The 26,645-nt window shown below is 47.2% G+C and overlaps 1 protein-coding gene across 6 annotated transcripts in view; it reads left to right on the top strand.

Moving 5' to 3' along the window:
• DPF3 (double PHD fingers 3) overlaps positions 1–26,645 on the top strand; it is a 288,441-nt gene that overhangs the window by 9,288 nt on the left and 252,508 nt on the right. For 2 of the 6 annotated variants that reach the window (XM_060418248.1, XM_060418246.1), the window contains exon 1: positions 1–26,645. This exon is cut by the window's left edge and continues 3,307 nt beyond it; it is cut by the window's right edge. The exons of the other annotated variants lie outside the window; for them this stretch is intronic. The gene's annotated coding sequence lies outside the window, so the exon portion shown is untranslated. 6 annotated transcript variants of the gene reach the window in all.

The following is a 26,645-nucleotide window of genomic DNA, read 5'->3' as shown; positions in this document are numbered from 1 at the left end:
GCAAGAATTAATTCTTTGTACATGAGTAGATGTGGGCAGCATGGTGGTGAGGGTCAGATCTCGGAATAACAGAGTTATTTGCCAGCCTTGGAAATGCTTCAGATTCAAGCTTGCTACAGAAACACAGCATTCCTGTACTTTATAAAAGCAAATTAAGAGAGAAATGTCATCCTTGCTCCCATTCTCCTCAACTAGGGACTCTTTACTTGTCTTTGTTGGGCTGATAGTTGAGCTTAGTGAGAACTGTCTCACCCTCTTTGGAACTTTCTTCATCCTGTCCTGGCCAGTCCTGCCTGCCAGTCTGCCCCTTGGTCCTAAGCAGCATAGTAGCCTCCCTCTTGGTATCTAGGACCTTCCACTCCAAGGAAGGCCTCCAGTCTGTCTGTTTCTCCTTCCAGATCCTTGATCTTTGACAGGACAAAGTAAATGCTTGTAAACCGGGAGGTGGACTGTTCCCCTAGGCTGCTAGGGAAGCCACTGTTGTTTGTGGGGGCGGGGGAGGAGGGGAGGCAATGTGGTGCTGGAGGTGGGGGAGGGCAGGGTGGATGGGGTAGTCGAAGTGGAGAGAATATATTCTCTCCTGCTAATTATTTTCCCCGAGGACTTAGCCAATGCAGAACCATCTATTATCGTGGGAGCGCTCTATGGTGGTTCTGCCTGTGATGAATGCTAAGTGGAAACAAGCAAGAAAAATTAACAGGCGGCTGCTTCTGTCCACCTAATTAAAATGCATATCCAAATGCATAATTCCTTATGTTTCCCCATGCACACACTCCCCTTCCAATCCCAATTCTATGGAGGAAAAAAACCCTACTTTCTCCCAATCATTTCTCTTGATTATACTTCCATCAAGAGAGAACTGGAGGGTTCCTTTAGAATAGTGAAGGGCCATTTTTGTAACACTCTAAAATTGCTGGGTTTTTTTTTTTTGGTTAGATTGGCCCCCAAAATTCTGAGCTCTTTTTTGTTTAAAATGAAGAACAGAAACTTTATCTGACTGCAGAGACAAGGGAGAAGGAAGGAAGTAGAGAAAGAAAAGGGGTAGGGGGAGAGAGAAAGCAAGAAAGAAAAAAGAAAGTTCCCACAGTTTCCACTGACCTTTAGTTTTGTGCTGAAAGTCTGGCTTGGATCAGCAATGAGAATTTTGAAGGTCTTTTCTATCTCCTCTTCCTCTTCATTCCTTTCTCTGACTTGGCACTACTTCCGTCAGCCCCTCACAGAAACATAGTCCAGAATTTTTCAGAGAGATTTTAGAAGATGCATCTACCTGGGCAGATCAGGTAGAGAGAAAAAAGCAAAAGTCTCTGTCCTGGGGGCAAGATCAGAGATGCTGACATCAAGGTCCCAAGTATGCCTTAAACAAACAATACCTCTTCATCCCTCTCTTCCTCACTTTTTGTTCATCCAAATGATCAAGTTCTCCCCCTCGGAAGAACAGTTTTATTCAGGGGTCGTAAAATATTTAATAAGATATGAAACTTAAGTCACTGTGTTCAATTCCACGTCACTGCCATCTTGGCAGTGGTGCCCCTCCCCCGGACAGCATCCCCCCACCCCCCCATTCTTGAAGCCCCTTGACTGCCCTCCACAGCAGCCCCAGCTGTTGATTTATCAGGGCCGGCTGGCTCAGCAGTGCATGGAGATTGCTTTTAATTAACTCTCTTCATTTTTCCCAATCTTCAGGGAGCAGCAGCCCTTTAATGATTTTAATATTTTATCTGGATTTATATCCGCCTTATTTGTTGTTGTTTGACTTCCGCATTTGTTCTTCCTGAATCGCTTCCAGACTGATCTATTTGTGTACCCCTTTCCCCTGTCCCCCAAGACCTTCCAGGAGGAAAGGTGCTGAAGAAGACTCACCCTCTCTTCCCAAGCTGTCTACCACCGCCCAGAGAGAGGTGCCAAGTGTTGGTTTCTGCCATGGTTTGGATGAGAACTTTTGTCTTAGGAATCCCAGTCTCACCTGACTTAGCTGAAGGAGCCTCTGAGCTTCTCATTAAAGGGGGGGGGGGAGGGAAATCTGAATTTTAGAAAGTGAAAATTTTCTAATCTCGTTGCCTCTTTCGTGCTTGCTGCCTCTATGAGGGAGTGAGAGCCCTGGAGAGTTGGATAAAAACTGCTTCCAGGGCTTGGAGGTGTATCATCTTGCCCATTCCAACCTGACATAGTTTAATGGAACTCTCTGGAGGATGATGACTTCAGGGCAGGGCTGGAGGTAGGTGCCTTTTCATACTGTTCATGGGATTCTCAAGGTAAGAATACTGAAGTGGTTGCAGCCAAGTCTTCATGCCACTTTCCATGTCTTTAGATGTGGCTGGAATTTGCTCTGCAACTGCAAAGACTCTGAAAGAGGGCCTGCAGAGGGACCAGCTGCCTTCTCTGTTTGAGAGTGCCTGCTCCCTCAACCCTTGGCTCTCCGTTTCTGCACCCCCGTATTACACACCACCATTTGAACACCCTCCCACCTCTGACTTCCAGCTTCCTTTTGGCTGCAAAGTCTGCCCCTTCCCCCAACAGTCCCAGAAAGGCCCTGGCAGACAAACTTGCATGGGGGCTAGTTTTCAGAACCAACTTGTCCACAGAATACCCTTTTGACATCTCGGTTTGGTGATGTGTCTTTGGGGTTATTCGTTGCTAGGCAACTGCCAGCTAAAGTTTGAGTCTGATCTGGGGAATTGCAGTGAATTGCCCTGGGTGACTTGTATTCACATTTAGGAACTTGGCTTTACAATCCTTCAAATAAGAAGTTGAGAAGATATTTTTTCCATGTGCCTTTCTGGAAAGAGGTATTGGTTTGTAAAGCCTAGCCCACCAACTGGCACACAAGTGTCTGTACTCAAAGTGTTTGTTCTGGTGATGAAAATGGTGATTTCTTCCCATCTCCTTGTATTTATCCCTTGAGGTATGCTAGCTTTGAAAACTTATGATGTGTCAGGTACTAAGCTAACTACAGGATGCAGAGATAGAAACCATGGCTTCTATATCACAGTTTGGTATTCAGGCTACTCAGTGTCCTATTGAGTGTTTCTTCTTCACTTTTCCTTGACAATCACAGGCCCTTTAGAGAATCCTGTGAAAGTTCTGGATCATCTCCCCAGAAAAAATGCATATCTGCATCTGATTTTATGAGCTCACAGATGTTGAGGAGCCCTTCAGCGTATGCCCTAGAGTCCATTGGCTCCAGGTTAAGAACCTTAGATTGAGAGATGTGGGGGAGCTTGTTATCCTGAAAGGCTGCTTCTGTGTCCCTGCTCAGAGAAGTCCCTAACCCTTCCCACCGCTCCTGTAGTCTCACCAAGTGGCTCGTGCCTCCTCAGCCCCACTCTGCCCCAGTTGCACATGATGAACACCTACCTGCTTATCTTCCAGACACTTCCAAGTCCCCTCCTCTCCAGCAAAGCCCTTGCTACCCTCAGGTAGAATTGGCCATCCCTGCCCTTGGCCCCATACCCCCAAGGATACTTCCCTCCTGGCCACTGAAACACTTAACGCTGGTTAGTTAAAATGGAAGGCCCTAGAAGGCTGAAGGGTGGCTGCCTGGGCCTTTCTGTCCCTAGGATCTAGCATTGTCTTTGTTATTCTTTAGTCACTAAATCGTGTCTGACTCTTTTACGACTCCATGGTCTGTGGCTCACCAGGGTCTTCTGTCCATGGGATTCTCCAGGCAAGAATACTGGAGTGGGTTTCCATTTCCTATTCCAGGGAATGTTCCTGACCTAGGGATCAAACTTACATCTCCTGTGTCTCCTGCATTGGCAGGTGGGTTCTTTACCACTGCACCACCAGGGAAGCCCAATGTCTGATAAATGTGTGTGGAATGACGGAGCAAATGAAACCAGCAGGCTCTTCCCGCCTAATTTGCTTCCAGTTCTTTGAAATCAACTTGGTTCTCATTCTCTCCCTGGCAGGAATTTGGAAGAGGCAGCAGAATTACTCTCCCCAAATTCTTCAAGTTCAGGAGTTGGAAGACAGGCACAAGCTTACCTTGCTTGCACGTGGCATGTGAGGCTGTGATGGCTGTCGGCGTCATTTATTCTAGCCCCTTGTTTTTTCACCACTTCATCCTTGTGGATCTAAAAACCTTGGCTTTCCTTCCCTTTGGTCTTGGGAATTAAAGGCAAGTCTTTTTACTCTGCCTTCTTTCAGGGATTAACTAACCTGGAGCTTGCGAGTAGCCACTGATAAATTAACCGTATTTTTATTAAGTGCCTACTTTGTGCTCAGCTGTGTATGAGATTTCCTTTACCCTTATTTATACCTGAGGATTTTTATGGGTTTTTAAGATGGAAGAGAGCAGGAGGTGCTAGTACTACAGTGGTTTGACCCAAAGTTGGGGTCCTGTGAGAGCCTATTGCCTGCCTTCTTGAGCTTTGGAGGTGACTATGGCCCAATCGCTGTTTTCAGGTATATATTCTTCAAGAAATTTTCCTGTACTTTAATCATGCCTATGTAGATACAATTTTGCCTATGACTCTATCCCAAACATATTCAATGCAGGTAAATTTATCTGACAATGAAACAAACAATAAACGGCCTGGTGATCATGTTGTTGTCGCTCAGTTGCTCAGTCGCTCAGTTGTGTCTGACTCTTTGAGGCCCCGTGGACTGCAACATGCCAGGCTTCCCTGTCCTTCCATCTCCTGGAGTTTGCTCAAACTCATGTCCATTGAGTCGGTGATGCTATCCAACCATCTCATCCTCTGTAATCCCCTTCTCCTCCTGCCTTCAATCTTTCCCAGCATCAGGGTCTTTTCTAATGAGTTGGCTCTTCATATCAGGTGGCCAAAGTACTGGGGCTTCAGCTTCAGCATCAGTCCTTCCAGTGACTATTCAGGGTTGATTTCCTTTAGGGTTGACTGGTTTGATCTCCTTGGGGATCACGGGAAAGCCTTTATTTTTCATATTGAGAGAGAGAAAAATCTCTGTCCTCATAACTCTTGCTGCTTTTCCACCCTCCAGATCATTCAGTGTTGGGGCCCTGGAGAGGCCTGGTTCTGAGTCAGGAGGAAGGTGAAGGCCAGAGATGGAGACAGGCTTTTCAAGTCAAGTTTTAATCAGTCTTCGTCCACTAGACATCCTTCAATGTGGAGAGCTAGAAAGAAAATGCTGATGGTGCACACAGTACAGGCTGGAGGAGCAGAACCCTACCAAAGAGTGTGTGAATTCAGAGGGGTCACACCACACCAGCACCTGCTCTGAAAGTGAACTCGCCTTCCATCCTGGGTGGAGCCCTTTGGTACAGAGGGTGCACGTGGGCCTGTCCAGTTCCTTGTGCTCATTTCCTTTCTGGGCAGCCATCCCAGTGTAACAGACACTTATACATATTCTGTCCTCATTTTATCTAATTACACACATCTCTGGGGGATGGTAAACAGGTCTGGATCATTCGCTTTTAGGTCAGTTATGCACAGGGTAGCTGAGACGAGCGGTGATCTATGGAGTTCGGGAAGCTCCCAGAGCTCCCTGGTCTGCAGCACACCAGGGGGCATTGTTTGTCATCTCAGGGGCTGGAGGTCCCAGACATCGCAGGGGAGGGATGGAGCCCTGCCGGTTCGTGAGTCTGAATGTAGGAACCTTTCTGAGACTGAGCTTGCTCTTGCTATCCTTGGAGCAACAGGATGCCTTTACTATTTGATGATCAGCCTAACTGAGAGGGGGCTTCCCCAGTGGCTGAGCGGTAAAGAATCTGCCTGCCATGCAGGAGCTGCAGGAGACATGGGTTTGATCCCTGGGTCAGGAAGGTCCTCTGGAGGAGGAAATGGCAGCGTACTCCAGCATTCTTGCCTGGAGAATCCCATGGACAGAGGAGCCTGGCGGGTCATGGTCCATAGGGTCTCAAAGAGTTGGACAGGATTGAAGCAACCTAGCATGCACTCACGCATGCTAACTGTGAGGACCCAGTTCTATAGGTCCCTCTTCTGGGGATCATTTGTGTTCACTCATTATCTGCCTAGTATGGGTTCAGTTTCCTGAGAAATATAGAACAAAAGAAGCTCTGATCAATGCAACAGTCTCTAACATTGCCCAGTGTTTCCAAGAATTCCTTGTCTTCTTTGCGACGCAGATGAACTTGTCTGGACAATACAATAGCTCTGGAAGGTCCACACCTTTCTCCACAAACCAGAGCTGGCAGCCTTGGGCAGTCCAGCTTCCTGGCATCTCTGCTCCAGGCTCTATGGTAGCTTTTCAAATACCCAGGAAGGAAGTGAAAGTGAAAGTCGCACAGTCGTGTCTCCGACTCTTTGTGACCCATAAACTATACAGTCCATGGAATTCTCCAGGCAAGAATACTGAAGTGGGTAGCCTTTCCCTTCTCCAGCGGATCTTCCCAACCCACGGGTCGAACCCAGGTCTCCCGCATTGCAAGCAGATTCTTTACTAGCTGAGTCACAAAGGAAGCCCCCAGGAAGGAAAAGCCCACTGGTTACTCTTCTTTTCTTTTGCTTTCTGCTTCTTATTTCATTTCTTGACTCAGACCTAAGGCTCCCCAGCGTTCTGGGAGCCCTAGATCAAGGAATAACCCATGTGATGCTTCATACCAAGCTCTGCACCTCTAGCCTGGGTTTCCTTCTGGCCTCTTGTCCTCTTCATCTGTGCCCCCCTGACATCTTTCTCCTTTTCCCTGTGCATCGCACCTTGATGAAAAAGTGTTGAAGAAGCACAAAAGGAAGGAAAGAGTATTCTATTTAGTCCCCGGGAAGGCACACTCATGCTCATCAACGGGGAGCAGGGAGCGGGGAGGAGGAAAAGGCGAAGCTTGCACACAGCAAATAGTGAGAAGAAGAGGGAGAGAGGAAACCGGGACCATGGGTTTTCCTGGTGGGAAGAACTGCGCTCGGTAAGCAGTTCAGCCCCTGAGGGGTCTGTGAAATTGGAGGAGAGAAAGCAGTCCCGCAGCGGGGATGTGTCAGAGAAGATTTCAGGGAGGAGGTGGCTTTGAGCTGAGTTTGGAAGGGCAGAGGGATCTGGTGAGGTTTAGGAGCTGTCGAGGGTGAGGATGGGGAAGGACGGGCACGAAAGGGATGTGAACAAAGATTTGGGAAGCATCTGAGTGACTCTTTAGAGGATCTTCTTCCTTTGTGGTGGTGTGAGTTGGAGGCAGAAGGGCCAGTAGAGAAGGACTGTGTGGAGGACAGCAAATGGGTCCATTTGGCTGGATGGGAGTGGGGGTCCACGCAAGTGAAAGTGTTTGTGACTCAGGCCTCTCCGACTCTTTGCGACCCCATGGATTGTAACCCACTGGGCTCCACTGTCCATGGGATTTCCCAGGCAAGAATACCGGAGTGGAAGAAGTGGAGAAGAGCCATTCTCTTCTCCAGGGGATCTTCCCGGCCCAGGGATCGAACCTGGCTCTCCGGCATTACAAGTGGATTCTTGTCCAAGCTACCAGGAAAGTAGGAGTCCATGAATAGAAGGTAAAAATGGGAAATAGCCTGGGGCCGGTTTGTCTGAGCGGAGCAGTTTGGCAGCCAGTTTCCAGGAAGAACTTGAGCACTTCAGAGGTTGAAAGAGAAGCTTCAAGGGGAGGTAGTGGGTTGTCATCATGCGTCCCTCAGCAGGAGGATTGTCATCTGCAGGGACCCTGTCTCACTCATCCCTTGGTTCCTTGGTTGTGTGTTCTGGGTTTTTCCCAGGGCACCCCCAGAGGACGTAAGGCAGAGGAAGACTCTAGGGGGCCTGGGCTGGTATGAGCCCCCCACCTCAGCAGGTACAGGACAGCCGTGGTCAGCCATCCAGGCAGAATGCCAAGTGAGGCAGGATGATGGGATAAAGCCCATCCAAGTGCTGGATCTAGAAGTCTTTCCCCTTTCCTATGCTTTATCACCACCCCCTTTCTTTACAAAAACAATGAAAACCACCCATAAATGGTTATAAGTAAAACATACAAGTCCATTCTAGGGAGGAAAACATAAACCCTGACCCTCATAGCGCAATCACAGTCTAGTGCTCCGAGGATTAGTCTCACGGTTCAAATGGTAGTGGGGTGGGGGTGGGTGCAGTGAGGCTGCAAGTCTCTGAGACTGTGTTTCTTCCCCCGGGGGATGGAGGTGGTTTATTTTGAAGGTAGTTCTTTTTCACTCCTACCCAGGCCCCCCGATACTCATTCAAACTGCCCACCCAATGCCCACTCCCTCCTGCTGAAAGGCCTGGGCCCTGGGGAGTTTTATTGATAGGCCTGTGTCACCCCAGTCCTCAGGTTCCTTGGAGAGCTCAGATGCCCTGTTCTAGGGAGTGAGAGGGTGGCAAGCATGGCCATGTGGCTTGGAGAGTCTGGGTCATATCCAAGCCCAGTGACTGTGGGCAGGATCTCTCACCCCTCTGTGCCTCAAAGTCCTCATCTGTCAAGTGGGAGAGATGGTGCCTGCCTTTGGAGGGTTGTTGGAAGAATCAAACAAGTTAATATACATTCAGGGTTAGAAGAGTTGGCCCATCTTACCCTCTTAATATTAATAGATGTTGGCAGTGACTCTGCATTTCTATCTGCAAAATGCAGATACACTAGCTGATTTTTTCCCACACTGGCATCTTAAGGAAAATGAGATAATAAGTAGGAGAAGCTCTGATTTTCTTAGCAGAAAGAAGTTCTAGAATTCAGTGGCATTACTGTCATAACTGTTGGAGCCAGTGTGCCAGGAGAGACTTTGAGAGGGATTTTTCTCTGGGATGCTTTGTCCAGGAGCTCAGGTTATTGCATTCTGCTGGACGGGTGCTGATCTTGGGTCTTTCTGAGAAGGAACAGAATTGCACAGATGCAGAAACGCTGAGGTGTGCTGTGACTGAACTCTGGGCTCCTGCTTCCAGTCACTGCCACCTCCTCCAAGGGGGAGGCAAGTGCTTCCTGCCTGAATGGGCTCTGCCCTAGAAAAGGGCTTGAACAGCCTTCAGACCAAAGCGAGTGAGGGTGGGAGCTGGTCTGTGTGCTTGTCGCCCATGTGGCCCGCTGCCCCTTTATCAGACACCTTGCTCATTGCAGCCCTCCTGTCCCTGGTGCCTGTGTGTATACATGCTCCCAGCACATGCTTTTTGTAGGCAGCGATCTGTGCTTGACAAGCTGGCATTCCAAACTCCAGATCTTCCAAACACCAGACCCCTATGTTATTTTTAACTGTCGAAAGTTTTTTCCACGAGGTGTAATTGATGAGACTCAATAGCCTGGTCAGAGAATCTAAACTTGAGCTTGTTTTGTCTCCCTTGAATGGGCCTGTGTCCGATGACCAAGCAAAAAAATACTGTCTCGAAACTGACTGGTCTAAATCTTCCCACCCGTCCCACCCCCCACTTCTCTTTAGGGAACAGAAGTGAACACCAAGATAACCTGAGCTCGCCTGTTTCTGTGGCTCCAGATAGGAGAGAGGCAGATCCCTTCCGTCTGTGACCTTCTCCTCCCTGCTCTCTCTCTCGGAGTCCCGATAGTGAGGGACAAAGCTACGTTTTCAGAGAGATAACAGGAAGGGCATTGAGGAGTTGGGCATGCAATCTCTTCTGGCTTTCTTTTTCAGCCCCCACATTCCCCGAGGGGTAAGTCACATTCTCCTCGTCCTCTGGGGACAGTCCTGGACAGACGCTGTTATTTCAGCATGCCCGACATCTTGTGACATCGAGTGACCACCATCCTTCTAACACTGGAGAAGATTCTCAGCTCTGCACACTCAGGACAAAGTGGCGCCATCTCACACTGGCCTGCCATTTGCATTGTGAATTTCTTCAGCTTTGTGTGTCATTTCTCTTTTTCGTCCACACACCTCTCCAGGCCGTGGTATACTTGGCACTCACGTTAATCAAGCGTGCACAAGGTACCAGTTACTGTGGCACTGGGTATACAGTGATAAGCAAAACCGATAGAGACCCCATCTTTGTGGAGCTGATGGTCCAGTTTGGGAGATGGACATTGATCACATACATATGTAAATAAAAGTTGAATCTGTGTTTTGTTGGAAGGTCCAGGAAGATAGAAGAGAGTGTAATAGAGGGAACTGTTCTGGTCTGATATTTTGAGGGAAAGTTTCTTTGAACAGGCAATGCTTCATTGCACACAGAGGGGGACAAGCATGTACAAAGGTCCCGTGGCGTGTTGGAAGAACCAGGGAATGCTGCTGTGGTTGGAGCACAAGAGAGAAAGGGAAACTGCGGCTTAATGATAGGGTAAGAGAGGTCAGGAGGGACCAGAACATGCAGGGCCTTGATGGATATTTTAAGAGTGTGTACTTTCTCTTAAGAGCAGTGAGCAGCCACGGCAGGGTTGAAGTCAGGAAGTGACTTAGTTCCATTCACAGTCTAAAAATTGTCCCCTGGCTATGGGGAGATTTAGCAAGAGAGCCTGGGAAGGGAGGGATGAGTGAGCTTCTAAGAAGGCTTTTCTGGGTAAAATTTAGGAAATAAAAACATGATGTGTGCGTGTCCTTGAAGGACAAGGCGTGACCTGGACAAGCGTGTGGCAGTAGAACGTCCCCTTGAACTCCCTTCCCTGTTTCCAGTCATTCGCAGTTCCATTTGGTAGTTTACAGAAGCTGACAGCCCGCCCCCATCCTCGGAGGTTTCCGATACTGGGGACAGGTCTGTTTTCCTCCCAGGCAGAGTCTGCAGCTGCCTGCTGCTCCCTCCAACTGTCCTTTGAGCAACTCAACATGTGGCCCGAGGACCCTGTACACAAGGGACCTGGGTGTGAGTGGTGAAAGGTGGATTCCTGGGCTGCCTCCTGGACCTTCAGAGTCAGAATCTCAGGGGTGAGGCCATGTAGTCTGGTTCTTGTTTTTTCTAAAGTTTGAGAACTGCTGTTCTTCCAGCCCTGCACACTAACATTACATCAGTTTCTGCAATGATGCTTTAAATGTGTGTGTGCTGGGGGTGGGGGCGGGGGGGTAGAGGGGTACCAAGTGCTTTCAAGGTATGGAAGGTCTTCTTTGGGCCCCACAGTAATGTGCTTGAGGAGATAAGGTTCGGGTAACTTCAGTTAACAGATGGCGCTGGTGGGAGGATGGAGCTCCAACTGATGTCTGACTCCAAGTGCTTTCCTTTGCTTTCCTCTCTTCCCACTTCTGGGTGGGCAAGACTTATAATTTTATAAGTCTTAATTATAAGGACTGACTTATAATTTCCAGGTGTAGTTCCTTTTAAAAAAAAATCCAATATGTTTTTTGGGGCTCAGGGGATCCACCTAAAAAGTGAATGTCCAATTAATATGTGAAAGGGTGGAATTTGGCAAGTTTATTATAATTATTATTTATATGTATTTATATGTATATATTTATATATATATATATACTTATTATAACCTTTTAGTATGGAAGATGTCAAACCTGTACAAAAATAGACAGAATATCACAAAGAATCTCCATGTGTCCATCACCCAGCCTGGCTTTAACAGTCATAAGAAGGGTGGGCATCTTTTCAGTTGTTCTGACTTTGCTCTGTGGTACTCTCATTTCTTTTTTCATTTATTTACTGGTTTATTTAAACATTTTGTGTTACAGTTGGGTTGTCATTGCTTTACAATGTTGTATTAGTGTCTGCTGCCTGGCAAAGTGAATCAGCTATAGCAGTAGTAGTGTTACTTGCTCAGTTGTGTCTGACTGTTTGTGACCCCATGGCCTGTGGCCCGCCAGGCTCCTCTGTATATATACATACATCCCTCTCCTTTGGGTTTCTTCCTGATTTAGGTCCCCACAGAGCACTGAGTAGAGTTCCCTGTGCTATACAGTAGGTTTGTGATGCCCTCATTTCTGTGTCCATTGGACAAAATACCTGATAGGAGAGCAGGCAACTTTCAAAGCATCCCACCAGCTAATGACTGGAGAGGGACAAAACTTTTTTGGTTCAATTTGTTCGTCAACAGAACAGCTTGTAGACAGAGCTTGTGCTTGGATCTGTGGATCCAAGAAATACCTTGGAGACCATCAGGAGTCACCCTCACAAGTATGACATGACATAAGAGGCCAAACAAGCTCTGCGGATAGTCCTCAGGCTCTGCACAGTTAATAGGAGGCAGGTCCTCCAGCCCTGCCTTCCTTACACGGCACTGAGGGTCTCTCGACATCTTTGCTTTAGTGTTTCCCAGCATGAAGTTATGGGACAGAAACCCCACCAGAGCCCTGGTGGTTGAAATACCAGTGTTTAACCATCTCAGCTTTTGCTTCCTCTTTGTGGGGAAAAAACCCTTGGTGGAGCCTGCGGGGTAGCATACTGGTGAAAGCAAAGCGGGCTATCTGCTCAGTCTCCCTTAGCTCTGCCTGCCCTGAAATGCTAGAAGCCCTGAAGCAAAATGTGACAAATTAGCAGGTGTCATAGGCTTTCAAGAAAGGAAGAAATGGTTTCACTGGCCAGCTTCCTGGAGGAGGTGGAGTGTTGGCGGGTATTGATGGATGGGCAGAAGTCAGGGAGCTGAGGATAAAGATGCCGTTCCTTTAAGAGAGGAACCAATCTCTCAGCACTGCACGTGGACCAGGAATTCTTCAGCACCCCCTAAAGCGGAAGGCTCTGTACTTCACAGTGAGGGGGCTACCAAGATGCAGGAGATATGCTTTCTGTTCTCCGGGAACTTTCTGTCTAGTTGAGGGACAAGACATATATTGAATATTAATATAAGTGGGAGACTCTAAGATGCTAAGATGCAGGTTGATTTTTAAGAAAAGCTTAAAGAAGAGTGTAGTGGAAACCCGAAGGTGAGTCACAAAGCAGCTCGCAGTAACAGTATCAGTGGCCGTGGACCCGGGGTCTTCTGCGTGTGCGGCTGTGGTCCAGGTGTGGCGATGACTGCATCGTCACACGGCCGCTTTTAAAGAGTCATGCTTGTTCCAGCTACCATCTCTTGAACACCTGTGTCTGCTCGGCAAACCCTGTGCAGTGTGCTTGCACACATGAACTCATTTAATCCTCTTAGGAAGCAGGCAGTATTAACTGTTATATAGGTAGGAAAACTCGGAAGAGTTTAAGCAACTTGCCCAGGACCCTAGGCATGGACCTGGGTCTGTCCGTCCAAGTGAACCTGGGTTCAAAAAGGAAGTGTGAGAAGCAGCCAGGCTGAGTAGTTGGGAGGGAGAGAGCTGGACAGGTAACAGAGGACCTATTCTAGACACCTGTGTGAAAAGTGTGGCGTGGATCCTGTAGGTGTTGGGGTATTATTTAGGGTATGGCGGGATGGGCGTTTGAGGGTGGTTAATTTGCAGGATGGTGTGAGTGGGGAAGCTGCGGCAGGAAGTGACTGGGGTCTATGAGGGGGTGGCGGTGGGAATGCGCCTGGTCAGACCGAGTAATGAAAATCCTTACAGCCCATCAAACTTAATTAAAATCAAATAAACACTCAGGCAAAACCCATCTCATACCAAGTAGGGTGTCAGGTGAGCTGCAGGGACATAGAGCTTCGTCCTTACGTAATACTGGTGAAGTATGCCTTTGCTTTGCATCGACAGGCCCCCTTACACAGTCACAGTGTCAGCTTGGTCCTTGGTGCCCCATCTCTTTCTCTTTTCTCACCCCTTTCCGTTTCTTCCTGACAGTAGTTGTTTCAGTATTTTGCTGTTTACCTGAAATCCCTCTCCATCCTCTCCCTCTCAGCAGATGATTTCCCCCAAACTTGTTCAAGAAAATCGAAGCCACAAGGCAAGGAACTTCCTTGTCATCCTTGCCCTTGGCCTCATCATGATGAAAGCTACCTCTTCTGAGCTCAACCCCCACTGCCCACCCCTCTTCCTGCATAACTTTCCCATTACCCTGGTATATTTTTTTCGCAGTGCATACAACCCTCAGAAATTATCTTTATGCATTTGTTTACCTGTCTTATTTCTGCCTTTCCTCTTGGACTTTATATTCCACGAGAGCACAGACCGTACCTGTCTTGGGCACTGCAGCATCCATGGTCTCAGCACATAGCAAATGCCTGGAGCAATGGAAGGTGCTCAGACGTGGAAACAAATAAGCGGATTCCCATGATTTCTGCTTGCACTCATGAGTTGATCTTCTTCTCTCCTCCTGACTGTCCTACTGCCTATTTGACTCCATCAGGTTGTCCCTCCTCAAATCTATGTTCTAAATAAAATTTTCTTCTTCCCCTTATCCTGCTTGTTCCTCTTGGGGTTCACTATCATTTAAACAAAAACCTCAGGGTCATCTTTAACTCTTCTCTCTCCTCACTCCTACATACACTTAGTCCCCAAGTCCTGTTGACTTAACCTTGGCAATACTTCTGGACTCCATCCCCTCATCCATTCGCCTCTCATTCAGGCAACAGAAGTGCTCACAGGGATGCTGGCAGGAGCTTCCTAACTGACTTCCCAAGCTGTAATCTCTCCCCATGTCAAGTTGTCCCTACCCACAGGGAGAGCTCTGCACTGTTTGGGTTCTCATTACTTTTAACAGCACCTACGGATTGTAGATCCATCCATCTGCCCATCTGCCCAACTGTCTATCCATCCATGCCTGCATCTGCCCATTTATCCATCCATCCATCCATTCCATCCATCCATTCATTCATCCATCTATCCATACAACTACTCATCCATCCATCCACCTATCCTTTCCATCCACCTGTTATCTATTTACTGAGCGCCAATTGTGTGCACTCTGGGAAAACTGAGAGCACAGTCTTTCCTCTCATATCAATTTTCAACCTTGTAGGTGGAGACAGATATACACAACCTTGACCTTGACTTATTACAGGTGCTTTTTATTCATTCATCAACTATTTATTGAGTTTCCACCATGTGCCACACACTGCAGGTGCTGGGGATACAGCCAGTCCATAAGGCAAGGTCCCAGCCTTCATGGAGGCCACCATGCTAGCAGTGAGCAGAAATGCAGGTATAAATGCTATGGGGAAATAAAGTGAGGGTGAGGGGTGCAGGTGTGTGTGTTGCCCCCTGGAGAGGGTATTCAAAGATGGCTTCATAGAAAGGGTGGTGTTTGAGCAGAGACTTGCAGGATGAGAGGGAGTGGCATGTGCAGATAGCTGGGGGAAAAGTATTCTAAGCAGAGGGAAGTGCTGATGCCCTTTGCTGAGGCCCTGCTGGGCTGGGAGTGTGCTTTAGGGAGTGTGTACAGGGCATGGTGAGATACAAAGGAGGGGAGGAATTGCCCTGCTGGAGGGGCCAGGAGGCACTCCTCAGAGGAGGTGGCCAAACTCCCTAGCATGACCATTCAGCCTCATTTCACACCACCTATCCGTGAACTCTGAGCTTGAATCATGCCAGACCATAGACTTTCCGCCGCCGGGCCTTTGCTTCTCTGACCACCTCTGCCTCCTCTGTCTCCTACGCCTCTCCCTGGTGAACATCTGGTTCCCGCTCACCCTTCAAGAACTCAGGCACCTCCAGCCGGAATCAGTTGCCCCTCTGTGGGTCCCACAGCACTTTGTTCATGCCAGTGGAGCACTTAGCACGGTGACATCTGGTGAGCTGAGTCTGGGCCGGTCACTTCCACCTGTTAAATCTCCTTGCACGAAGGAACTGTATGAGGGACCTTCCAGGGTCCCCAGCACCTTGCACTGTGTGGGCACACAGTAGGTGGTTTGATGCGTGTTGTGTTGGAAAGCATCTTGTTTTGTTACCAGACCTCTATCGACATACGGGCAGACATACCTGCCCCCTTTCTACACATCAGTTACTTAAAGTTCCGCAGTTCCTAATGAAAGCAAGAAGGTCATGAAATTAATCTGTCACCCTGATGCCAGCTTCACTCAGCTGACTCATGGCCTGGGAAGGGGTTTTTAAACATGCGTTTCTAATCTCTGTGCTAATTTCTCTTTCCTTTCTCAGTCATCTTCCCCTCAGACTTGTGAGCGGGAGCTGCCTTCGGGTCTGGTGGTACCTGCACCTCCTTTTGAATCCTTTGCACAGATGTTTTCTAGCTTTGGGCCTGAGAAGGGGGAGGTGGTCTCTGATTTAGGAAGGGTAAGAGGGAGGAAAAATGAAATGAAGTTTCCTCCCCTCTCGAAATTCATTAGAGGTTATTTATTTGCTTGAGAAAGGCCTAAAATACATATGTTTTGCTATGAACTGGATCATATGTCTGTAAGGGGATTCTAAGATTTTTCCCTTTGTCATGTGGAGTTAAGAATATTTCCAGGTGTCCTGGGATTAATTTATTAAGTCAGTAAATAGTTACTGGGTTGTTGTTGGTTAGTTGCTAAGTTATGTCCGACTCTTCTGCGACCCCATGGACTGTAGCCCACCAGGCTCCTCTGTCCATGGGATTTCCTAGGCAAGAATACTGGAGTGGGTTGCCATTTCCTTCTCTAGGGGATTTTCCTGTCCCAGGGATTGGACCTGTAGCTCCTGCATTGCTGGCTCCTCCCTGAGGCAGCAGGAAGTCCCATTTACTAAGTACTTAGCACTATTCTGAGTGCCGGACATCAGCAATGAAAAACAGGAGCAAAATCCTAGCCTTCTTCTAGCTTACATTCTAGTGGAGGCAGATAATGGTGATCTAAGTAAATAAATGACTGGGATGGTGATTAAGTCTATGAGGGGGATGGGATAGGGGGTTTGGGGAGGACAGTTAAGGTGGCCAGAGGAGATTTCACTGAAAAGTGACATTTGAGGGTCATCTGGGGGCAAAAGATTCAAGGCAGAGAGAGCAGCGAGTGCAAAGGTCCTGAGGTGGTCCTTCATTTGCCTGATGTTTTGCAGAATAGCAAGAATGCCAGTGTGGCTGGAGTAGAATCAGAGAAGGGGAGAGTGGTGGGAAAACTTTGGCTTATTTTTGGAGTTGGGAACCTACCGGAGGGTTTTTACAGCATCAGCCTAGTTGCCCAGCTGAGGGTAAACAGAAGAATCAGGGGCTGAGCAGGGAAATGAGTAAGGAGGCAGCGGCCGGGACCAGGGTGGTGATTGTAAAGGTTGTCAAAAGTGGCTGGATTTGGAACACATATTATAGATAGAGAAGGCAGTTTTTGCAGAAAAACTGGAAATGGGGTATGACAACAAGAGAGGCATTATGGATGACTTCGAGGTTTTAGACCTGAGCAGGTAGAAGAATCGAATTGCTGAGATGGTGAGGATCGAGGGGCAGTGGGCGTGTGTGGGCCCAGCTTTGCCCTTGTTAGGCCTGAGATGCTCAGTCAACATTCAGGTGGAGAAGTCCAATAGGCAAGGGTGTGGATGCACCTTTTTTTTTTTTTTCTTCTGGCTGCACTGTGCAGCGTGTGGAACTTCCCTGACCAAGGACGGGACCCAAGCTCCCTGCAGAGGAAGCTCAGACCACTGGACCACCAGGGAAGTCCCAGCACCTGCCCTAGTTGACCTCCACCTGGGGAAGAGAGTAGGATGTGGTCCAGGGAGTCTTGTTGGGACCTGGATGCAAATTGGTTGCTCAGGGTCTGTACCATTGCCCTTTATTTTTTAAAAAATTATTTCTTTAAATCATACTTGGACTGAATTCAAGAAATATTTACCAGCATTAACTATCTGCTAGGCATTGTGTTAGGTGCTGAGGATAAAACATAAAAGTAGCATTGAAATGTTTTTTTTCCTCTTGGAGTTTATAGTCAATGGGGGAAAGTGTGCAAAGCATGCATTTTTATTAGAACAGTGAATGGTGAATCCACAGTTAATATGAGAATAGACCCTTTGTCTTAATGAATAAATTAAAACCTTTACTCATAACACTCTATTGCTATTATTGTGATAAAAAGAAAATTTGAAAATGTTTGTGGTTTTTCCAGATTGAGCTTTTCTTGCCAAACATTCGATTTGCAAGTCTTTGTGCCCTGAGGGCAGGCATAAGTGATTCACTGAACACTGCTAAACGTTTTCCCATGACCAAACATTTACATAGGAGGCCTCTGGTTGTGTTATTGGGGTCATATAAGTCATTCCTGGAAGGGAAGTTTTGTTTTTAAAAACTGCTACAGTCATGCATGCTAGTAAAACTTTACCTAGTTCAACATCAAACATGGATGTGAAAACTTTGTCCAAGTGGAAGCAAAGGTTATAAAAAATCTGATATGAAGTGGCATGCAGTGAAGCCTGACTGCCCTTTCCTTGGCCATCAGTTACTGACCCAGTGATTACTTTGGTCTGGTCTTTGTGTCCCATGAAATGGGGAACTGGGTTGAGGTGGGTGTCTTGCCCGCAGCCTGTTACACACAGTGAGGTATCGATACAGGACCTTGCTTCAGACATAATGTACCTTTCAAGAACAAGGCTTTAATACAGAAAAAATCCGAACCAAGGATCCAGATTGATAGAACCTATCTTTCAAGTATCGTTGCACTTTCTCTCCACAAATATTTGGAAATGTCTTTGTGAGATACATGGAAGAAGAACAATTATGGACTTTTTATATAATGTTCCAACCTCAGCATAAATAGAGTCCGAGGTAAAGGTCATCTGATGCCTGAGACTGGAACTGACCACTGCCATCAAGGACATTTGGTTGGGTGAAATTCTATCTCTTGACATCAGATCATGTCTTTCTTTACTTTGGACAAGATTCCATGTGATTCAAGGGTGTCTTAGAGAATAGACCCCTGACCCTAGATCTTGGAGCTACATCTACAGAAGCTCACCCTCTGTGTGGGTGGCACTCTTGTCTCATTCACCACTGACCCCCAGCCCCTGACTCAGTGCCTGGCACAAGGTAGGAGATTGGCAAGTATTTGTTGAATGGATGAGTGAAACCCATCCTCCACCAGTCAAGCTGTCTGCCTCTGAATAAACAGAGCCTGATAGTAGCTGACTTTGAACAGGAGTGTGTGGGAGCATTGCTCAGGCACATTCCTTCTGTCCCCTGGGCAGGGGTAAGATCAGATACAGTGGCTTAGGTACCAGAGTATGCCAGCAGACCTGATGGATGATTTTAGAAAGTTTGGGGGAATGTTGTGGGAGTGGAAGAGAGCCACAGGAAAAATGAAGTTAGACTGTAGTGGTGAAAGAGAAGAGTTAGCCTAAGGTGATGAAAAGCTCAGGTAGAAAGATTGCTGGCTGGGGACCTAGCTAGCTTTTGGGAAATATTGCTTCCCTGTTGTCCTTGAAAGAGGTTCCTCTTTTGCTGTTTATTATGAAAACTTTTAAGCATAGTATAGTGCAGGGGTCCCTAACCTCTGGCACCTCCATTGCTTGCATTATTACCTGAACCATCCACCCCACTCTGTCCATGGAAAAACTGTCTTCCATGAAACCAGTCCCTGGTGCCAAAAAGGTTGGGGTATATATATTCATAACTCATATATTCATAACCTCATATATTCATAACTTAGCATCAGCAATTAGCAGCTCAGAGCCAGTCTCAGCAATAGCCTACCCTGACCCTCTCACACCAGGGATATTTTGAAATAAATCCCAGATGTCATTTTATCTGTAAATATTTCAGTAGGTCTCTACAAAACACAAGGATTCTTTATAAAATCATAGTCACAATCTCATTGGAGTTAATAATTTCCTAATATTATGAAATATCCAGTTAATGTTGAAATATATATGTCCGTGTATATATGTCAGTTCAGTCACTCAGTCATATCTGACTCTTTGCAACCCCATGGACTGCAGCACGCTAGGCTTCCCTGTCCATCACCAACTCCCAAGAGCCTACTCAAACTCGTGTCCTTCGAGTTGGAGATGCCATCCAATCATCTCATCCTCTGTTGTCCCCTTCTCCTCCCACCTTCAATCTTTCCCAGCATCAGGGTATTTTCCAATGAGTTGGTTCTGTGCATCAGGTGGCCACAGTATTGGAGTTTCAGCCTCAGCATCAGTCCTTCCAATGAATATGCAGGACTGATTTCCTTTAGGATTGACTGGTTGGATCTCCTTGCAGTCCAAGGGACTCTCAAGAGTCTTCTCCAACATGACAGTTCAAAAGCATCAGTTCTTCAGCGCTTAGCTTTCTTTATAGTCCAACTCTCACATCCATACATGACTGCTGGAAAAACCATAGCTTTGACTAGATGAACATTTGTTGGCAAAGTAACGTCTCTGCTTTTTAATATGCTGTCTAGTTTGGGGTATATATGTATGTATGTGCATATAAACATGCATATATACTATTGTTTTAGTGGTGTTTCAAGTGAATTTATTATTTTTATAAAAAATAATGTATATTTGTTACTAAAATTTCAAGCAGTGCAAAAATGTAAAAAGATGAGAGCAAAAATAATCACTCCAGATCCATTCGATGAACGTCTTTTTAGATACCTCTCCATGCCTGGGTACAAATAGAAGATGGACTGTCAGAAAAACTATTTTAGTGATATATTAAAAAAGAATCACTGAATAGGACACCGAAGGTTCTTGAGCTTTTACATAGGCAGGGCTAGATTGCAGAGTCCTTGAGGGGAGGGCTGTGCCTGAGTAATGTTTATATATCCTCTCCCCCATCAACTCAGATGGCATTCCGGTGGTCAGGGACTGTAGTTTGAATTGAGGGGACCCTTAAGAAATTACTCAGTCATCTTATGGGGTAGAATGGCCCATGAGTTGAAATCACTCGCTGAGATCCCACAGATGCTTAGGGTACGTGTAGGGCTGGAGCCAGAGTCCCATTTCAATGCCCTGTCTCCAGTCCATGAGACTGAGTGGTAGCAAAGTGGTCCAGTGCACAAGCTTGGAGTCAGACACACCCGGGGCTTGATTCTTCTCTGAATCTTTCTCGTGATTTCATGGCTGTGAGACATCTCTTACCTACAGAGTTTGCCTACCTCAAAGGGCTGTTGCAAAGAGTAAAGGAGATATTGCCTAAAAAGCTTGCAGCATGGTTCTTAGCACATGCATGGTGCTAAGTCAATTCAGTTGTGTCTGACTCTTTGCGACCCCGTGGACTGTAGCCCACCAGGCTCCTCTGCCTGTGGGATTTCCCAGGCAAGAATACTGGAGTGAGTTGCCATTTCCTACTCCTGGGGATCTTCCCAACCTAGGGATTGAACCTGGGGCTCCCTCATTGCAGACAGATTCTTTACTGTCCGAGCCACCAGGGAGGACCTCTTAGCACATACTAGGTGCTAAATAAATGTTAACTGTAATTATTACTATTTGTAGTAAGAGCAGCAGCGGTATTAATAGTTCCATCATTTTCTTATTCTACTAGAATTGTCAACTGGAACTCAGAAAGTTCAACCCTCTCCCCGCCTCCACTCCCCTCAGGTTCCTGGTTGCAGATCCTGTGTTCACGGTTCAACTATAACTGTGACTTTTGCTTTCTTCCTGCCACTGGGAAGTGAAGATTCTTTCACGTGGGAATCCTTTTCCTGTATTGCGTCAGCTTCTGGTTGGCCGTTTGGTGGTCAAGGTTCGTGTGTCTTCTCTCTGTAGGTAGCTTAGTGGTGCTGCCTTAACAAGAGCTTCGCAAATAATTATTCTAAGCTCTTCAAATAGAAACGCCGGGCAAAGGGCTGGGTGCAAGACATCTGGCCTTCCCTGTCGCCCCTTCAGTTTGCTGACTCAGTAGCTCTTCCAAGGCCCTCCTCCAGGCCCAGGGTCTGTCAGGTCACTAATGGAATCTGCTGGAAGCAAATTAACTCATGAAAAAAGGGCTCACAAATCACTCTAGCTCTTGGTGTCTGCCCCAGGACGGCTGGCACTTCCCCATTCACTCGTAAGACCTCGCCTCACATTTCATAGCTCTCTGGGGGTGCCCCACGTTTTCTCGCCTGGTTACTGAGGAGCACTGGGGCGGTGCTGGCATCTCAGCCCCCACAGCAGACCTGTGGCCTGTGTGCGTGAGGCGGCCATCTGTGCCGCCTGGCACGCCTTCCTGTGTGGGAGGCCTGAGCTGGCTACATGCGTTATTCACCCTTCTGGGTTGGGGTTGGCTTCACTGTTTGCTCTAAGTGGAGGCTAGGAAAAGGCATGTATGTGTGTGTGTGTGGCGGGGGGGGGGGGGAGGGGGGCAGGTCTTAGACATGGTCTTTCCTTCTTCCCTGATCACATGAGTTCTTTTCAAAATATTGTCTCAGGTGGGGTGGGAGCCGTGCTCCACCTGGGTCTGTTCGGGCCCCTGCAATTCCTGGGATGTGGTTTCCTGGAGCGGTGTTGGGTTTGGGGTGCTTTCCCGAAGCATGCGGGGAAGTGCTCGCATCCTTCTGGAAGTGGCGGGCTGCCGCTCTTTCACCCTTCTTCCTCTGTCTGTTCACCCGTCTCGCCTCCCCCAGTGTTGCCTCATGGGTCCCTGAGTAAACTGAGGGTGTTCTGGTGAGGGGTCCTCCTGGCTACAGTTGGGGTGATAAGAGAAGAGGGAATGATGCTCTCTTCCTGCCCCAGAGAGAGGGGTCCGGGGTGGGGGGGACAGGATTTTGTGACATCAGAGAAGCCCCAGCAGCATCCTGTGGTAGAAGAGGATTTGAGTGATGGAGAGGGGATAGGACAGTGACCGATAACGTGCCTGGGCTGGGAGGAACCAGAGACGGCCCCTTCCTTGCTCTGTCAAGGGAGACCGTCCATGTCGTCCCTGCCTGGAGCTGTTGCTCGAGATGAGCTCTGTGAGGACCCGAAGAACAGGCCAGGCCTTAGAAGATGCTCATGGAACGCTTGTTTCTGTCTTTCCTTCCAACTCACCCAGGTCTTCGATAGCAGTGGTTGACCTTAGATTCTCGAACGCCTGACGTTTCGTAAGAATAGAAATTACACCTGAGTGCAGGAACCGTCATCTGGGGCTGCTGCTGACCACTCATGCCTCGAGCCATTAACCACTCCCTGACCCCGAGGTTTGACACCACTCACGTGTTGACTCCTGGCCTCGACATCTTCTCTCTTGGCCTCATCACTGAAGGATGTTCATGTTTGCTTTGGACCAAACTGACACATGGGTTAAAGTGTCAGTAGAGGGGACTTCCCTGGTGGTCCAGTGGTTAAAACTTCATGCTCTCAAAGCTGAGGACCTGTGTTGAATGCCTAGTCAGGGAATTAGATCCCACATGCCACAACTAAGGGTTTGAATGCCACAGCTAAAGCTCCCACACGCTGCAACTAAGACCAAGTGAGCCACTTAGTCGTGTCCGACTCTTTGCACCCCCATGGACTATACAGTCCGTGGAATTTTCCAGGCCAGAATACTGAAATGGGTAGCTGTTCCCTTCTCCAGGGGATCTTCCCAACCCAGGGATTGAACCCAGGTCTCCCAAATTGCAGGTGGATTCTTTACCAGCTGAGCCACAGGGAAGCCCAAGAATACTGGAGTGGGTAGCCTATCCCATCTCCAGCAGATCTTCCCAACCTGGAAATTGGACTGGGGTCCCCTGCATTGCAGGTGGATTCTTTACCAACTGAGCTATGAGGGAAGCCGGCAACTAAGACCAGGCACAACCAAATAAATACATTTTTTTTTTTTTAAAGAGAGAGTCAGTAGAGGCCTTTGCTTTCCCTACTATCCCCTTGGCCAGTGGGACTCTGAGACTGTCTTAGTTAAAAGATTCTGTGCAGAAGTAGGGCGAGCTCAAGGAGAGAGCTCCAGGGTGGCATAGAGGAGGTTTGAGTTCTGTATCCTCAGGTGGCTGAGCCTTCCAGACTCAACCCAAGATCCATATCGCTGAAATTCATTTCAATATTCTGAATCTACCAATACTGCTTCTACAAACCACACTGCCCTAGTCAGTTCCCCACTCTGTACCTCAGTTGCTTTTTCTATAAAACAGGGCTAATAATAACGGGCTACTATCTTACCGGGGGAGGCTTCCCTGGTGGCTCAGATGGTAAAGAATCTGCCTGCAGTGTGGGAGACCTGGATTTGATCCCTGGGTTGGGAAGATCCTCTGGAGTGGGGCATGGTAACCCACTCCAGGATCCTTGCCTGAAGAATCCCATGAACAGAGGAGCCTGGAGGGCTATAGTCCATGGGGTCGCAAAGAGTCCAACATGCCTAAAGCAACTAAGTGCATAGTACATCTCACCAGGGATAGTGATGAGATGGCATATGGGAAATCTCTTTGAAAAGATGGCAAAGGGTGGGCTCAATTCCTAGTTCCCTTATTTGTATTGTACTGTGTTGTATTTTTTCTTCCTGTCATGACAAATAAGCCATTTGAGAGATCATTTCATTCATCTCACAGATAAAAAGGTGGCGAGGTAAGTGTACATCATCCTTGCTTAATAAATCAGAGTGATCGTCGCTGGCGAGTCAGGACTGGAGCTCAGGAGCTGGGCCCTGGGCCTCCCAGTTTGGTCTCCCCACCCCTTCTGCCTGTTACTTTTTCATATTTCATATCAAAGTCTCAATCATTCTTTCAAGTCCTGTGTAGTCTGGGCTCTGATCATCCGGGGACTGCGCAATTCTGATTAATATTAAAGGTGAGAGTTTTCTTAGCCTTCTTCCCTTCGTTTCTAAATCAGTCTCTGGAAGGAGAGGGCAAAAGTAGAACTGGAAGGACGGCTAAGCCCCCCAAGGAATGCTTTCTGGTGTGTTGCAAATGCAGGCTCCCTCTGGTGACTTTAAGGATTCTGATGAGTGAAGTGTGAACAGTAACTGATTAGCTGCAGAACTTCTGTGACTATTAGAGTCTTGATTTCAGGGTCAGGCTGAAATCGACAATTTGATCCTGCTGCACAGCTCTGCCAAATGCCAGGAGTTCAAGAGACCCAGAGTGTACATTTTCCTTCATTTCAGCCTTCTTGTCACTGATTTGCTGATAATAACTGTATCTAGCAGTATTCGTGAGGAAAACAGATGGAAGTGAAAATTTTGTAAATGAATTGGATTTTCCTGTTGGCCTCATCACTTCAACCCCAGGATGTTTTTTTTTTTTTTTAAATTTCATTTCTAATTACTTTGCAAATGATAAGGGCCCTTTGAGATTTAGATCTCCATTTCTTAAGCTTCCAACAGCAGTATTCTCTAAATAAACACTTAAATGATGGAAGAGGTTGGTGTCATTTGAAAAGTCCATTCTTTAAGAGAAGAAAAAAAATGATTTTAATAATTGGAGGGATTCCAGCCTATCGGTTGGTTTTGTGAGTTTGTGTGTTCTGGCCATTCATAGGGACTAAGAGTTGGGAACAGGAGCTATGTCTGTTTTCTGTAGAAAGGTGGCTTTTCAGCTGTTTCTCAGATAATCCCTAAGGAAGTCAAGTCTAGAAGCCTCAGTTGTTTCCTAGGTGTTGGAGCTACATTTTTGCCTCTGTCTGATACAGCTTCACCCTCCTCTGTGAAGTAGCTTTCAAGATACTATCCTTTCTTCGCTTGGGGCATTTTAGATGAAGCAGCCTGTGTGTTGACAATATCGTGACGAAGGTGTGTAATATTTTTTGTAAAAGACAGCAAGCTCTTTCCAAGACTTTCTTGCTTACTTTGCAGGGGTATGGGGACAAAATGCAACCTGTGGGGGAAAAATGATCTTGGAGTTACTTTTCATTTCATGATTTTAAACATTTAAGAAGTGACATACTGATTGTAAAAAATGCACAGTGCAGGACATGAAATGAGAAGGAAAAAAAAAGACTTCTTCCCCTCTTACCCATTCTGCTCCCCACAGTTAAGGATACTTTTTGTATCTGTATCTTTTTGTATCCAGATATTTTCTATGGCTCTGAAAGCATACACATGTATACGGAAGGTTATGTCAGAATAGTTGTTGGTATTTGAATTAAAAAAAAGTCAGTCATAGGGTGATTTCCTGTATTTCTTTTGACTATATGGTAAATTGAGAGCAAACTCATTTAGTTTGTTGTTGTTTAGTTGTGCCTGACATTTTTGTGACCCAACTCAATGGACTGTAGCCTGACAGTTTCTGTCCATGGGATTTTCCAGACAAGAATACTGGAGTGGGTTGTCCTTTCCTTCTCCAGGGGATCTTCCGGACCCAGGGATCGAACCCACATCTCCTGCATTGGCGGGCAAATTGTTTACTGCTGAGCCACCAGAGAAGCCCAGACTGATTCAGACTCTTTAGGAAAGCCTTTCTATAAAAACTTAAGCATCTCCAACAAGACGATTTTTGCACATGGCATGCGTTCTGTTTAGTGATGCAAACAGCACGTAGTGTACAGCAAAGAAAGTGACTGAAGTGTTTGTCAAAACACAAACTGAAAACATTGACCATAGAAATCCCTGTGTAAGGTTATTGCCTGTGTGAAGAGATTGTGGGGTGTTTTTATAGTATTTTTTTTATCAGTGGCATACAACTTTTCCAGGTATCTCGCAGCAAAATATTAAAGGTTGAATAAACGTGTAATGTGAGAATGTGTGATGTTTATTGCCAAACACAGTGACAGGCTGTGATCCTTACGAATGTGAGCTGTGGGAACTTCTGGACTGGTCCTCTCGAGATGGAGAGACCAGCCAGGTGGGGGATGGCCTTGGAGTGCACACGCAAATCCAACCCCTCCCCCTTTCAAGAGACAGGGTGGAAGTGCCCAAACAGGCTCAGTGTGGCAAATTGGATCCAGATTTCAGTTTTCCTCCTCCATGTTCAACCGAGTCACTAATGAAGGGGTTTTGAGCCTAAGTCCAATCATTTCAACTCTGGTTCCCAGCTTGGTGTACACAGAGCTGTGATCAGGGATCCCACCCTGTTTCACTTGGCAGCCGCCTCTGGAATGGGAGCCTTGGGGGACACCCTCAGAAGCAGTGGCTCCTAGGCAGCCTCCTCCGTCACCCCAGTTCTGTAGGTTCATCCATCTCCTGCAACTTGATTCTCTCCGGAGAACTGATCTTGGAGTCCAGGGCTCTGTTTTCTCCTCCGCTGTCCCTTCAACTACCTGGGGCCCCTCTTAGCTTCCACATCCTCAAAA

This window comes from Ovis aries, chromosome 7, assembly GCF_016772045.2.
Source record: "Ovis aries strain OAR_USU_Benz2616 breed Rambouillet chromosome 7, ARS-UI_Ramb_v3.0, whole genome shotgun sequence".
Classification (NCBI taxonomy): domain Eukaryota; kingdom Metazoa; phylum Chordata; class Mammalia; order Artiodactyla; family Bovidae; genus Ovis; species Ovis aries.
This window is presented reverse-complemented; position numbering and strand designations above follow the sequence as displayed.